The sequence below is a fragment of the Vanellus vanellus genome, assembly GCF_965231255.1.
Source record: "Vanellus vanellus genome assembly, chromosome: 1".
NCBI lineage: Eukaryota > Metazoa > Chordata > Aves > Charadriiformes > Charadriidae > Vanellus > Vanellus vanellus.
The window spans coordinates 81097499-81113236 of NC_138905.1; the positions used below are offsets into that span (position 1 = coordinate 81097499).

Consider the following 15738-nt stretch of genomic DNA (forward strand, 5'->3'; position numbering starts at 1 on the left):
AAATATAAGTGGCTGAGGCTCAAGTTTATCTATGTATTCATCTCTGCCTAAAATGAAATAATTGACTCTGCTGTCTACTTTCTAGTTAGTAAATCTGTAGACACTTCTCTTTCAAAGTACACACCAGTAAAAACATGCCTTTAAGGATTTCTAAATCAGGATGTGATTTGAACAGCACAGGTAGGTAGTGTTTTTCTTTAAGCCTAAAACCAAAAAGCCCCCCAAACATGAAAAATATTCCAATAGTTTTTTTCTTTTTGTTTTTAAAAAATAATAATTTCCTCACGAGCTCTAATTACATCCTTCATATAATCACCAAGACAGCCCAAACCAACCAAACCACATTAATAATATTTCCTATTTTAGTTATTCTCCAATTTGGTGTGGAATAGAAAACAAGAAAATAAGCAGCAGATAAGCAGTGAGAAGATATTTTGTGGCATGTGGCACTCCTATCAGATGAAGTGAAAAGAATGATATACATGCATGTAGCTGTGTCATGTCCACCCCTTCATTGGCATGCAGGCTGTATAAGTCACAAAAGGCTGCGGACTTTCCCATTTCTTATTAGACTCTATTTAAATCAGCATTCAGCTCTAATTTACAAGTATTTTGCTCTAATAAAGACCATCTTTAAAGCTAAATGGGGTGTGTATACAATAACCAGAGCATTGTGGTAAGAAGGGTGGGCTGAAGTTCAGATATCATTCATAGAATCATAAAATCGTTTAGGTTGGAAGGGACCTTAAAGATCATCTAGTTCCAACCCCCCTGCCATGGGCAGGGACACTTCCCACTAGACCAGGTTGCTCAAAGTCCCATCCAACCTGGCCTTGAACACTCCCAGGGATGGGGCCTCCACAACTTCCCTGGGCAATTTGTTCCAGTGTCTCACCACCCTCATAGTGAAAAAATTCTTCCTAATACCTATTCTAAATCTGCCCTCTTCCAGTTTGAAACCATTACCCCTTGTCCTATCATGACATGCCCTTGTAAAAAGACCTTCTCCACCTTTCTTGTAGGATGCCTTCAGATGCTGGAAAGTTGCTACAAGGTCTCCCTGGAGTCTTCTCCAGGCTGAACACACCAGCTCTCTCAGCCTGTCTTCATAGGAAGGGTGCTCTAACCCTCAGATCATCTTTGTGGCTATCCTCTGGACTCGCTCTATCAGGTCCATATCTTTCTTATGTTGAGGGCACCAGAGCTGGATGCAATATTCCAGGTGAGGTCTCACAAGAGCGGAGAGTACATTTTGGTCTGGTACATTTGATTTCTATCTCATGTTTATGTTTTCTCCCTGGAGTCTTTTCAAGATAGATGATTTTAGACTTCCTACATCAGATTATTTGCTTTTACATAGTTGAAAAGATTGCATGGCTAACTATAAATCTGAAATGCCTTAAATTTTACATTCTTTGCTTTGTAACAAAAAATAACTTTCTTTTAGTATTGAGTTGTGTCTGTTCTTTATGTTGGTCTGCAATACAACAGAGGATAGACCAGCTAAGCATTCCAGTAACTGTGTATATGTATACGTGGAATGCACAGACACAAAGGAAACACGCATGATCATCATGAAAGACGACACAATTATTTAAACTGGATGAAAATAAATATAGACAAATTTTAGCTCAGAAATAAAAAAAACAAGCTTGTATCACATGGTTGGTATGATACAAAACCATCATTTTATATACTTAGATTTGAATCAGATAAAACACTAGTATATAAGCAATAGGCATTATACTTCAGGAAACTGAATAGTTCTTGGGTCATCTAGTCCATTTCTCGTCTTTATCAATATGTAACTTTTTTCCCTGAAAGTCTTTGCCTTCCTGAGTATACATACTATACTACTTTCAGAACAACATTTTTTTGACATTTAACAATTTTTGACATTTAACAATTTAACAACATTAGCATTTTCACAAAGGTGGCAAATCTCTTTTTCTAGTGAACAAGAGATGCCTCTTGTAAAAAAAATTAAAAATTCCCCACACCACTTGAGAAAACATGAAAAGCCATCTCCTACTGTTTTCCCAAATGGCAGCACATGATATAAATGACATATTACTTGCTATTCAAATCTGTTTTCTTTTTAAAAAAACAGTAATTACCATCTGAAATGAGTAAGAGGAAAAGAGCAAATCAAATGAGGGACAGCAACACAATCAATTTTTTATTCAGTGTTCTCCATCTCATCAGAATATATAAAACTTTTAAGAAAAGTTTTTTCTTTGGTTAGAGAAAATACTTATAGGGAGCAGTAGGATAGAGGAAGAATTGCAGCCAGATGGTCTGAAAATTATAAAAGCTGGAAATGATCTATTCTACTTCTACAGAGTAAGAATCCTTCCTTCATTTTTACTTTTATGGTGTATACAGCTAGAAGTAAGCTAGGATACATCTAGAATACTCCAGATTGCTAAAGACATCTCAAAACCTTGGCAAATTATATCAAATTCACTACTGGAACTACAGAAAGCAGATCGCTTCTTCTGTTTAACTCAATGCAACTATAACCTTCTGGACCTGTATTTGTTTCAGCTCTGTAAAAGCTCTATGTAGGGAAAATTGTGATGAGCTTATGGCAAGATCTAGATTCTTATGTTTATAAACCAGGTGTGCTTCTCCAGGTTTCATAAAATAGCAAATAACAAGATTTCCTTAGGCATCATGACTTCTGACTTGAGTCTCTTTATTTGTCAGCCAGAACCTTTTACAATTGATAGGGAGAAGAAGTTAAAAATAGGTAAGACATAGTCCTAGATCAGACACTTGTGATTTCTCTTGGACAGCCTAAAGAAAATTTAAAAAGTAAATTACCAAAATATTTTAGTTTAGAAGGCTGCAACATAGAAAACTTTGTGAGAAAGCTGACTGTTCCATGATGAAAGTTCAACAGTACACACTGATAGTAGAAATTTCTAGCTTTTTCAAGTTGCAGAAATCTAGCTGCACTGAGTAACTTGCCAGGCTAAAAACACACAATCACCTTTCAACAAATAAAACAGCCCTAAACAAAAGGTCTGTCTGCCTACCTGTTTCATTTATCCAGCCTCTGAAATGACACAATTTGCTCAAGCACCTCATGAGGAACAATAAAACCAATTTATTAGAGAGAAGCTATATACACTGAATCTGCTATGAACTACATCACATTTCTGTCCTTCCTCCAGAAGATGCTAATGGCAGGATTTGATGGCAGGATGAAGTTAACTTTTAGAGACAATATTGTGAACACCTGACAGCTACGTAAGATGTCCTAAGTGGTTTTATTTTAGACCACGTACCCATGGATTTTGCTGCAGGAGGGGTGGAATAAATCAGTTCCTGCAGAAATAAGGGTATCTCTCATTTCAAATATTAAACCCCACAAAAATTAAACTAAGTGTATTTATTATGCTTTAAAAGATATTGTGACCCAATTTCTTCTTAACAGCTGGGAAGGAAATAGCATCAGAAAGCTTAGGTAGCATTTAAGGAAAAAACCCCCAAACAATGGAATTCTCAAAATTTTACAAGAAAACCTTTTTCTCCAGGGATACAAGAGGTTCAGATGAACTGCAGATAAACATCAGCCTTTTGCATACTTTTCTGAACCCGAACACTGGATCTTTTATTTTGCCTTGGCATTATTCTTCACCTTCGCCCCTGAAAAGCTATAGTAAGTCTCAAAAGTTTCATTCAAAAGCAATTAACTCCATCATGTGTAGTCATGATCAAGTATTACACTATTCTTATTTGTATCATTACATAAGTGTCTGCTTTGTTAATTCAATAAATTTTATTAATATGTGCTTTGCCTTTATATCAACACTTCCAATTATTAAGGGGTTTGTTTACTATTACAGGAACTTTTGTTTCATCTTACAAAATTGCATTACCTGGAACACTGAGATGGGTTTTCAGTGAAACTAAGACAGTCTTCTGGGTATACTCATAAAAATGGGATTCAAATCTTCGGAAAATTTATTCATGATCTCAATATTTTTAAATCTACTCCTGATACTAGGAGTTTCAAAGAAAGCTAGTAGATGCCAAGACCAAAGCAAGTAGAAAGGGAGGATTCCTCCCAATATGTGTATGTGAAACTTAAATCATGAAAATTCTCATCACAAAATATCACAGATGTTAAAAGTTTACAGGGGAAACTGGGCAAGCTTGTTGAGGACAAACGGGTTAGGACTGCTAAATACACAGAAACCATGTCAGGAATTCTCTGATCTGCAAATGGCTGAAAGCTTACAGGAAGGTTAGAGGCTTATGAGTGCCCTTTTTTTATACATTTCCCAAAGCACCTTGCTTTTGGCTCCGTCAGAGTCAGGACTGGTCTGACCCAGTACGGCTTTTATTCTTTTTTTGAACCCTTATCTTGTTTTAACACAGCTTTTGGTGCTTTTTATCTTTGAGAAACTAAATTGAAAAATAACAGTAATTGCTTCCAGTGAATTCAGATTCTGGATCTTTTATGACATCATTCACTTTTGAAAGCTAATAATACTATAGTCACACTGCAATTACTTCATATAGTACTATCAAAGTTGACAACAGGGTTTCAGTAACAGCCTGATCCAAAACGCACTGAGGTCACTGGGAAGTCTCCCATTCATTTCAATGGGCTTGGAATCAGACCTTAAAATTCTTTGAATGGGAGTATAATAAAACAGGAAAAAAAAGGAGCTGTAAAGGAAAATTCTTATGTTTTTCTCCCTGGCGGTTTAATTTTCTTTCCATTATCATTTCTCTTTTGCTTGCCATCAATACAAAAATAACACAATCTGCAGGAAACACCCATATTGTTTACAAATGAGGTTTTTTGCCTTTGAACTGAAAAAAATACATCATATTGAAAATACATTTTCAGTGCAGAATAAGCCATCTATTCTGAGGAAAACTCAGGAAGAAGTCTATTTTCCAGAGGAGTAGGACAGTGCAAGAGTCTGTTTCCACCCAAAGCAGACCAATAGTATAACCACTCACCACTGTTCGTCACTTGATTATTGGTGGGTTAGGTAATACTGGGACTAATCATAAACTAACCCTAGTTTTAGTTCTGCAGACCATTTATCTGGAACTACTTATCTTATTTTTGGATTTGTGGAGGGTTTAGATAAAATAACTACCAGATCAAATAACTTTTGGTTTTGGTCTTGCAAATCCATAACTGAGCTTACCAGGTTTTTCATCCTTAACCACCATTTCCCAGTCAGTTTTTATTCAGTCCATTTGAGGGCAGAGCTGTATGTCTTTGAAAGAGATATAACTTTGTAGAGTTGGCATGCTGTGGAGGCAGACATCATTCTTAGCAGGGCCACCATGCTTTTGCATCTAAGAGAGCTGTCTCAGAGCAGCTACTCAGCAGTAATGTTGCAGGAAAAGACTAACAGGGGAAGCTAGTTGCATGGATGTGGATGCCATAATCTTCTCCGGATGATTATGGCTTTCCCAAATATCTCTGAAGTCCTATGATGCTCTCCACAGTAAGACTATCCATCATGAATACTGAAGATGAGCCTAACCCAACTTATCCTACCTCTGAAAGCCAGTAGGTTTTTTTCCACAAAAAGTCAAAGCAAGAATTTTTGATAAAAAAATGATGAATGATAAAAAACGTGTGGCAGATTTTGACTTGAACTTTTTTTCCCCCTTAATAATCTGGGACTGTATTTACAGGCTATCTCTCTAAGATGTGGTTGGTACAGCAGTTGCTGTGTAACCTCAGGCCTACAGGTAGATCATTCACATTGCTTCTGTTGTCCAATGTTCTAGTGTAGGCTTTGCAAAGGAGTTGCCCAGGACTCAATCAATCATTGGACACAACCCCATGGCTCTCCTCAGCACTTTAGACTCTTTGCAACACTTGAACAGTTGGAACATTTATTCAAATCCATAAACCCATTTAAGATCCAACCAATGGTTGCTATGGTCTTTTTGACCCCTGATTTGGTGAGACAAAACCTCCTGAACATCTTTGGCTTCCCAAACTGCTCAGAACATTATTTCACAATTAGCTGCTTTGCAGCCAACACTTCTAATTATTCCTCACCTCTGAAACAAGAAGCTGTTTCATAAAATGTGTCTCTAACGCTAGTCTTTTTGAGCACAAATTACAGTTTTAATTTGGTAAAGTTACATTTGAAATAAAATAATACATTCTTGGAGATGAGCAAAGTTTTTCCATAAATTTAGCTTGCACATTGTGGAATGAATTCCCAAGCACAAATATTTATAGATATGTTTAAACTGACAGATTATTTTCTTGTGGTCCAAAACCAGCTCAGCTACAGGGAAAGAGGATTCTACCACTGGGTCTTCTGCAGCAATCAGATGTTAAATATGTGTTTTGAGAGATGCTCTTCATTCTGACAGTACAAACTGTTTTAACCACTGATAATATGATATTTTCTAAAAGCTCTGAAACAATGTTGGCACCCTCAGTTACTCTTATGTCCATGCTCAAAGTCACTTGGGGGTATGAGACTTTAGTTCCCAAGTCACTTTTGAGCTTGCAGGGATACAGAATGAGACAGGGCCTGTGGAAATTGAGGTCAATCTCTTGCAATAAAAAGTAAACGTTTCTTTCAGTGCTTCCCAGGCAAGCACTCAGGTTTCTGATCTCCATGATTCCCACCACAAGGTTTTCCCAGAATCTCATCACTGTGCATGACCAGGGACTTCCCTCCTGGCTGTACATTTTCAGCTTAAATGTGTTTATGGGCCGTTCACAAACATTTTTTTCATCTACTTGCACTGTCCTTTCACTTACGTACTTCTTTTGCCTCACAATTAATTACTCCCCTTGCAGAATTAACAGACAACTCTTTCCAGCCCTTTGTTTTGCTAGCTTAAAAAGGGCAAACTTCTATTTCCCATGAACAGAATAGGTTCGCCTTTTCCCTACTCATCCTAGCATTTTTTCCCTATTTTTGTTGCACTCAGTCTTTCCTAAAGATGTGGAATCCAATTTATGCACTATATGCCACATAAGCGTACCCGAGTCATGTGCAAAGACATGTAAACTTCCCTGTATATTTTGAAAATATCTCTCCTGATCCTAGGATCAGACTAATTTTTTCATGGATATATAACAGTATTTTCTTACATGCAGTTGGTGGTTGCTTACAATTAATTAGCATACCAAGCATTTCTTTTTCTCAGACATGCCAGACTGTTCACTGTTATTAGCACATAGGAGATTTTTTTATTAATTTCCCTGTGCCTGATCTTGCATTTTTTTATGATTAAATTTCATACTGCTTCTATCACTCTAGCTTTCAAGGCTAGAGTTCTTCCTGAATGATACCCTTGATCTTCCCTTGAGCTTTACAAAACCAAGATCCATAGGTTGTTCAGGAAGGAAGAAATCTTATAAGTGGAACCAATTTACAGTCTAACCCCAACACAAAAGATTTAGAAAGAATATTTTTGTGGAAAAAATTCTGACAATATGTTTCCAACTCACTGTGTACTGATATACATTTTTAACATTTATTCTTTATTTCCATTTACTCCACTATCACCTGAAAGCAAGGTATTTATCTTTAAACAGTCATTCCAGGTCTTGTTAACAGAACTGTATATTCATGCATAATTCGCTGGATTATAAATCCATATTACTGTAGCCACAGGTATTTTCATGAAGTTATAAAGCTAATAATTTTACATAAAATGCCGTCACTATACCTAGGAGGAAAAGACCTGGCTTTCCCAAATAACTGTCCAACCTGAAAAGCAAACAGAGAATTACCAACAGTGCAATTAACCAAGCAACTTAAAATCTGTTGCTAGGAAAAGTACAGGAGCATAGTTTACCTGAGAATTTATGGTAGCTTTATACCTACAACTAAACAAGTAAAAACATGAGCCTAAATGATTTTCTGCACATAGTCAGCAGTTAGTTCTTTAGACTTTGTTTTCCAAATTCAAACCCTATTATTATTGTTATTTTTGTGAATACTAATATTTTATTTCTTAGACTTTCATGTTGTAACTACAACATACTTCTCCTTTGTCATATGTAATCTAATAATAAAAAGCATACAAACAAAATGACTTCTTAATAACATTTCCAACTATTCCTTGAATCTCTTGCAGGCGGATTTAATATCTATACATGTTGACACAGTAGATTCCATTCAATAGGATTTTTTTTTCTCATTTCATGTAAGGGACAGAGGAGTTCAGCTGGTGTCCCAGTCCACAGTATTAATTTGTAGAGAAAAGCACTTTGTTCTGAAACAGAAGATAACAGTCTTGTGGCAAAATATTTCAGCTGCAATCCCAAAACTCAGAGAAAGCATGTGCAAAGAGGAATGTGGGAAGGGAAAAGTTCCAGACAGAGAGGGGAGCACAAGCAAACCAGATTTCTCTCAGCTGTGGAGAACCACAGAAAGGGGATAGAAAGGTAAATCATTATTTGAAAAGTTATCCTTTTCTAAGACGAGGGCAGAAAATCTTACTTCATACTATAAACTTCACAGCATGCACCTTAATTTCTTTTAATTTCACTTGGAGGAGGAGAGGAGGAGGGTAAAGCATAATTATAAACTCAGTCATAAAAAGGGTTAAAAATGACTCCAAGTTAAATCCTCTAGATATTGTGCTCCCTGTTGTGCCTGCAATTTTGGACAATTACTGTTCATTAAGTACACATCTCTCCTAAGGCCAGCTGGCACCAGAGAAATCAAATATTTCATGAGGTAGACAGGACCTACCTTCTTTGAAGTTCTTTAATCCAAACCATCATACTGAGGTGTCGTTCTGAGTACTATTCAATCACATCACGTACATCATACAGTTTCCGAGTTTGTTGTGAAAGGAGTCATACATAAGATTGAAAGGCAAGTATAGTTTAAAGTTGATTTTTACTTCAGACAGGCCTTCGTTCTATTTTTTATCTTCCAGAGGTTATTTTCTTACCATTTTGCAGTGGTTGTTGCAATGAATAAAAGATATGTAGGCATTGTAGGAGTGCATATTTATTGTGGAGATGGAGCCAAATGATTCCTATTACTGTCAGCTAGAGTAATGTCTTAATGTTACTTTGTACTGAGCAAAATATTAGACCTTCACAGTGTATTTAAAAAACAAAAAAAACAAGATATGTAATTTATCTATGACTATCATGTGCGATATCTCTCTGCTTATTCCAAACCCATATGTTAATCATTACGACAGAGGACATAGGCCCAACACTTAGATCCAGAATCAAACACCACTAAAGATGTCTGGTGACAGAATTATTACTGCTTAAGTGACTGGGAGGACAGATGCTTTTCATGTCTTCAGACTGCTGCACATAGATTTGTTTTGCGCTTCTTTGTCTTTAATGATACCTATGAGGTCAGAAAAAAAGGTGCAATTCAAATAAATAAAAAAAGGACAGATAAAAAAATGCAAGAGAGCTAAAAATCTGCCATCTGCCCAACTGTATTCCCATTCTAATTAGAACCCAGTTGCTTCTGCCAAGCTCTGGTTTCTTGCTGTAACTACTAAGGCAGAATTTTGAAACAAGTCTAGAGAATTTGCATAAAGTGATGTGACTATAAAAAGTGCACCATGGTAAAAGTTTATCAAGTAAAAGTAATGTGTGTGTGTGTGGTGGAATAAATGCAAATGACATCCTTTTGAAAATAACAGCATTTTCAGAGCCGTACCAAACCCTACGGGAAATGTGGGGCAAGATGTCTCCTTTTTGGCTCCGCCTCAAGAAAAGAAGAAAAAAAAGAAAGGTAAACTGCAAATCTAATTGGAAATTACTGAAAACAGCTCATTAGTCATCTTCTTGTCTGTTTCCACTCTGCCACAGCTTCAGCCAGAACCATTAGCATGCACCACTGCACACATGCATTGAACACCTACAGTATGTGCTGGAGTCATGCTTGGAAGGCAGCCACAGGATCCTAGAAATTTCAAATGAAAGCATGGAACTGGAATGGAAACAAATCCTGTGAAATGAATGAAGAAGCAAAAGCTCTTCATGATAAAATGCCTTCTTTGCGCTCAGCTGTCAACACTTACCTGCATTATTACTTTCAGAAGAGTTCATGGATTTAGTAGTGTGCGTGTACATTTGTGTGCATTTGTGAGAAGAGATACTTTGCCGGGGAGGGAGGTTTCAGCTTTCAGTTTATCACCTTTTTTTTTTTGCCTTCCCCAGCTTCACTTTTTGCAGACGCTGACACATCACTATTTCTGGCCAGAAAAGCAGCCCATTGTCTTCACCCAGAGAAACAGTGCCAGTATCATTCTTTAGATTGACTAGCGGGGGTGCTTTGAGAGCATTTTGGCTAAATCCTCTGTCCTTTCCTTTGGACACTCTCTATTTAAACATGATGCATTGCACAGAGCCTAGATGTGCTGGGGATTTTTCCCCACCTCCCTCCCCTCTCCCCATGGGCTACTATGTGCATAATTCATTCTACTTATTCCCAGCGAAATTTATTTTCTCCCTCAAAAGAAGTCCTCTATCTGTTATCCCTTTTACCAAATCATCAGCTCTGAGTCCTCTCTAAAGCATAGTAAAAATATCCTTCCAACTTTCACCATTTTTCTCTCCTCTTCTCCCATAAAGCTTTATATCCGAGCATCTTCTGTCCTGCCAAACTTCAGCACAATCTCTTGTCATGTTTTTATTAGGAAATGCTAGTAACAATACAACTTAAGGAGGGAGATAATGGGCTTCCAGGGAGGTTTGGTAAATGCAGAACTTGAAGAACTTCTTTAACTTTCATTCTGTCCATTCTGTCCATAATCCCAAATCCTGGCCTTTTTGGCTCAGCAGTCTACATCCAGCGTGCTTAGAGCTCCTAATGCAAAACTCAAAATAATACCACCCAGCTTTGAACTTCCAAAATCTAATTAGCATGGGGAGTCCTATAAACTATATTTCACAGACCCAAGAAAGAAAAAAACGGAAGATACTTCCACTTTTTCTTCCCTTTCACTAACACCAACTCAGAGAATCCTCCCCATATACTGATCAAGTTCAGTTTTTAAAGTTTGGCATGAATGCTATTGGCTGACAGCTTCAGAACATTAGTTGCCTTGTGATTTGAAATATCCTAATTTTTATCCTACTGATTTTATTTTCCAGGAATGGTGTCGTTAATCTTCTTTAGCAAAAAAAAAGAAAATCCCATAGTTTTTATCTCTCTGGTGTATTTACAATATAACTATGCTCACTCCATAAATTCAGAAGGTTTTCATATCGTACTATACCCATGGATAGTTGATAGTTTTGCCCATGCTATGAAAAAATCCACATGGGTTAAGTATGAGGCTGAGAGCCTAAACAGTATCTTTGACTTATTACAACCATGTGCCCAAAGACAAGTTTACTCTCGGAGCACTTTCAATGTCATATACTTAAGCCTACATATTGTACTTATGTTTAATGGTGCTGCTTACCTGAAATTTTCTTCTGGCTACAAAATACTGTATTCTCCTGATGACTTTTACAGCTGTTCGAAGTGCTTCAGTTAATCTGCCAAGAAAGACAAACATGCACTGGGGGGGGTGGGAGGGGGGAGAAGTAGGAAAAATATCTTAATGGAAGATGTTAATTCCAAGCACCAAAATCTAGAAATATGTTTTATGTCTACAATTGTAGACAAAATGCAAAATTGTAGCATAACACACTGTGTGTGCATGTGTATTTTGTTCTGTTGCTTTACCCTCTTGTCTATCGTGTTTCTAAGTATAAAAAACTGATAAGTGAGACAATAAAAGCAGGTGTACAAAGATAATAAGTGTGGAGGGGATTAGACAGGATTACTGTCAATGCATACAACTGGCATCAGTTTGAAGAATGTGAAATGTTTTTAGAACCATGACTGCATTCCTTATTTTGCTTTTATTGAGACCATGAGCTCTATTGCACAGAAATTAAGTCTTTTAAAAAGTACTTTGAATTCTCTAGGAAGGGAAGAAAAATTGAAGTATCACATCTAAAAAAACTAAAATTATTACAACACACCCTCTTGGCACACACACGCGTGTGTGCATGTGGCCATCTGTATTGGTATTCAAACACGGAACTGGACATATTATAACTTAGCAATATCACTTCACCCAGAGGATACTGTATTTGTAGAACATTAATTGCACCACTTGGCTTGCAATTAACTACCACACCTTCTTATTTGCAGTGAATTTTGGAGGGGTAGAGAGGAAACAGGAATACGGTAATTGTAAGAACAAGTATTTTATTTAAGAATTGACTCCTTCCCAATGGACTTTTCCATTCATTCAAAATAAGTGAAATAAAAAAAGCCTTGCAAGGAAGCCACATTGTTAGGAAGTCTACGTTCTATACAGACATCATCTTTGACATGTGATGATAATCCTAGGAAAGCTTGGCAGTAAGTTTCTCAAGTCTCCTGAAAACACAATCTGCTGCATCTTACTAGTGTATCTGACCAGGGGAAACAAAGCGTTGGCTAGGCCATCTACTTGGATGTCACAGTTTAGAGATAAAGTCTTTAACAACTGTAAAGATTACAGTGTATTATTTCAAAGTGAAGTAAATAAAAGCTAAACAATCAGGGACTGTATTTAAGAACTGTCATAATTTTTAAGTTTTATAATTTCTCTTTGATAAAATGAGTGCTCCTGATTGGGTGAGATACCACATCCACAGGAACAAGGTTTTTAAAATAAGCTTTCCTTGCTCTAGTTCACGTCCCAGTTTAATATTAAATACATGCACAAATGTTTGTGAAACTCAGATATCTATGACATAAATCCTCACACTTCATATCTCTATGTATATTTGTGCACATATCCATACATATACACTCACACGTGCAAACACACAGAAGACAATGCAGGGCGAGCACAATTCAAGAACCATCATTGTTGTATACCATCAACAGCATTGTTAAATATGAATCTTTGCATTTGTGTAAGCCCATCAAAGGGATTTCAGAAGCGTAACTGATGGCCTACCGGTATTTTAGGCTACAGGAGCTTTATTATGGTGAAAGGAAAGCTCTCAGCTTGGCACTCAGGGCCCCAGCTGAGGTCCTGTGACTGGTGACTAGAATTGAGACAACATTCTGCTTGTAAATGGCATATACTTGATATATATATATATATATATATGAACCAGAAAAGAACCACAATTTAACGTTTAGGGTTTAACCTACCTCTTTCATGTTCCAGTTAAGATAAAAGCTTGAAATTATCCTCTAGCTCTAAATGATGTGAGACTCCATATAGATACTTAAGACGGTTGGTGTTTTTTTTTCTTTTGGGTAATCCACATGAGATGGTTTATGCATTGTTTAAACAGCCTCAGATAGATAAGTTTCAAGTAGTCTGAGACTGAAACAAATCAAAGCAGTAATTTCCTCCTAACTCCCCTCCTTCAGCAGAAATCAGGGCTACAAAACTTTTTCCAGTATGTTATCAAGTTTAAGCGTCCAAAACCATGATGCTGACACTCTTGGAATCTGATGCACAGGCCTCATTATGTATTTGTGAAATATATAAAAGAAAATCATATATGGGTCTTTGTGACACTGTGGCTGACTGTGATTCTAAGCATTTTCAGAGATTTTTAGCCAATTTTCATAGTTTCCTAGCACTGATGTCCAGAATGGATAATTACAGCTATTACTGTCCAGGTTACATTTATCCTTGTATTTAGCCCAAGACATTTATCCTACTAGCCTTATATTTTAGCCCAAAAACTTGGATTAGGAAAAACCCTTTCAGCCTTGAGGGTGTCAGTCTGTTACATGCCAGAAGCGTACAAAAGGAGAGAACAAAAGGCCAGATATGCTTTAGGTCATGCTTTAGCAATGCTCAATAGAAACACAACACTGCTTGCAGTGAATGTCCTAGGTATTTTGAGATACGCAACTCATGAAACAAAACCCCAGGGGTGTTGTGGTGGACACCATACTTGCACACTCCTCCTGCATCATATTTACTACTGACAGAAGACAGAAACAGACAGATCTTCTGAGGTGTTACGGTGCCTAACTCCCATGGAGGTGAAGATTTAACTACTTTCATAGCTCTAGCTCACAAAGGAAGGCAGTAGGACCTGAGCACTTGCTCTAAGTAGAAACCCGGGTGGGTGACCACACCTCTGCCCCTATGAAAGCAGCCAAGCTCTCCTGCCTTTGTGCAGCAGAGGGCAGTGGCACACACAGACACTAGGAGATGCTCTCCAGTACATTAAAAAACATTTAAATAGTTTAAAACCTTTATCCATAAAACCAAGCATAAAGGCTAGACTTCATAAGGATGGGGTCTGTGCTAAGGTGGGGTGTTACTATTGGGTGGGTTGTTTGTTGTGGATGTTTTGCTGAAAATAACATGATTTGAGTTTTATTGACAGACAACAGCGTACTTTCCCGTCTTATAACCTAAACAACAGGTAAGAAGGTTTTACTAAAACCTTCCACCAAAAGACTGTAAAGGAGAACAAAATGACATTTGAAAAGAAGTGATCAGGGGTTTCGAAAGTTATGAGCACATAAAAAAATTAATAATGGAAGCTTGTAACATGTGTAACTATAATGGATACCATGAAATGTCTATTGAAATAACATAGACTTGGATACATAAATGATAGTGACATCATTTATAACTATGTCTTCAAGTAGGACCCAAGCCTTGGACCCACTAGCAAAACAGCATGTATTCCTTACCTCTCCGTTAACTGATTGCTCAGCAATATTCTCAATTTTAAAAGCAGTCAAACATATCCTTAATTACTCTTTCCGAGTTTGGCTTATGGACTCCTGGGCTGTCACATCACTGTGGTAGGGCAGGGGAAAGGAGGAGTGGGTGGACGGCCTGGAACATATATGTTAACAACAAGTCCGCACCCTGATCCGATGCTGGGTAACTCTCCAGCAACTATTCTAGTGGATGAGGGGGAAAGGGCCCCCTTTTTGCTGGCTGCTTCAACCTTCCCCTATGCAGGTTTTGAGTATGCCTGTGCAGCTGGTGGGACAGCTGTGTGCCAAGGAAGCACTGGAGCCCCAGGTTTAGTCCTCTCTGTGTGGCTCAGAGAGCACTGTGAAAAGTGACTACTTTTAGCTCAAAACACTTAGATGCATTTAAGACTTTTTTTTTTTTTTTTTTTTAACTGCAGAAAGGCAGTAGCCTAAGCCAAAAAAGCCAAACATTTTCAGTTGAAAATAATTAGGCCAAAGGAGGAAAGACAGATGATCAAACCCAAAGCAACTTTGGAAACTATCCACATGGATTGTTTTCTTTTCTTTTTATATACCACTCCGTTTGTTAAAAGCTTGTGTTGGCCAGTTCAGACCTACTCTTTTTCTTCTTTTGTATGCGGTCTGATCACTTTCAGCTTAATGTGCTTTGGAACAGCCAGGGAATGTTTTAAGTGAAAAACAGATATGGAAACAGACCCTAAACCCAGGCAGTTACAACTATTCCAGGCTATGCTGAGGCATAGCTCAAGTCTCCAAACAAGCCTGTTACCCGTGTGATACATCTTTCAGTCCAGAAGCAGTTTTTAATCATTAGAATTCACTTCAGTAGAGACAAGGGGAAGGACTTTATTCAGGCTGTGTTGTAGGATGGCTGCAGATAGTGGAATGCACATTCCAGGCTGGTTTTCCTGCCGTTTATGCAGGTGTCGTGAATTAGAAGAGTTATTCAGTATAATGTAACTACTTTGATCATGAATGGTGGAAAATAAAGGCCACTTCAACAAGGTCAATTATAGCTCTCTGTCCCAATTTGCAAAAC

At 37.5% G+C, this 15738-nt stretch overlaps 1 pseudogene across 1 annotated transcript in view; it reads right to left on the bottom strand.

Moving 5' to 3' along the window:
- The window catches only part of LOC309670752 (potassium voltage-gated channel subfamily KQT member 1-like), a 438140-nt pseudogene that overhangs the window by 211248 nt on the left and 211154 nt on the right, over positions 1-15738 (bottom strand). The window contains exons 3-5 of the transcript in view: positions 11413-11488; positions 8718-8812; positions 7687-7727 (exon numbers count right to left, since the gene is read on the bottom strand). The product of the transcript in view is annotated as a potassium voltage-gated channel subfamily KQT member 1-like (transcript). The remainder of the gene's footprint in view (positions 1-7686; positions 7728-8717; positions 8813-11412; positions 11489-15738) is intronic.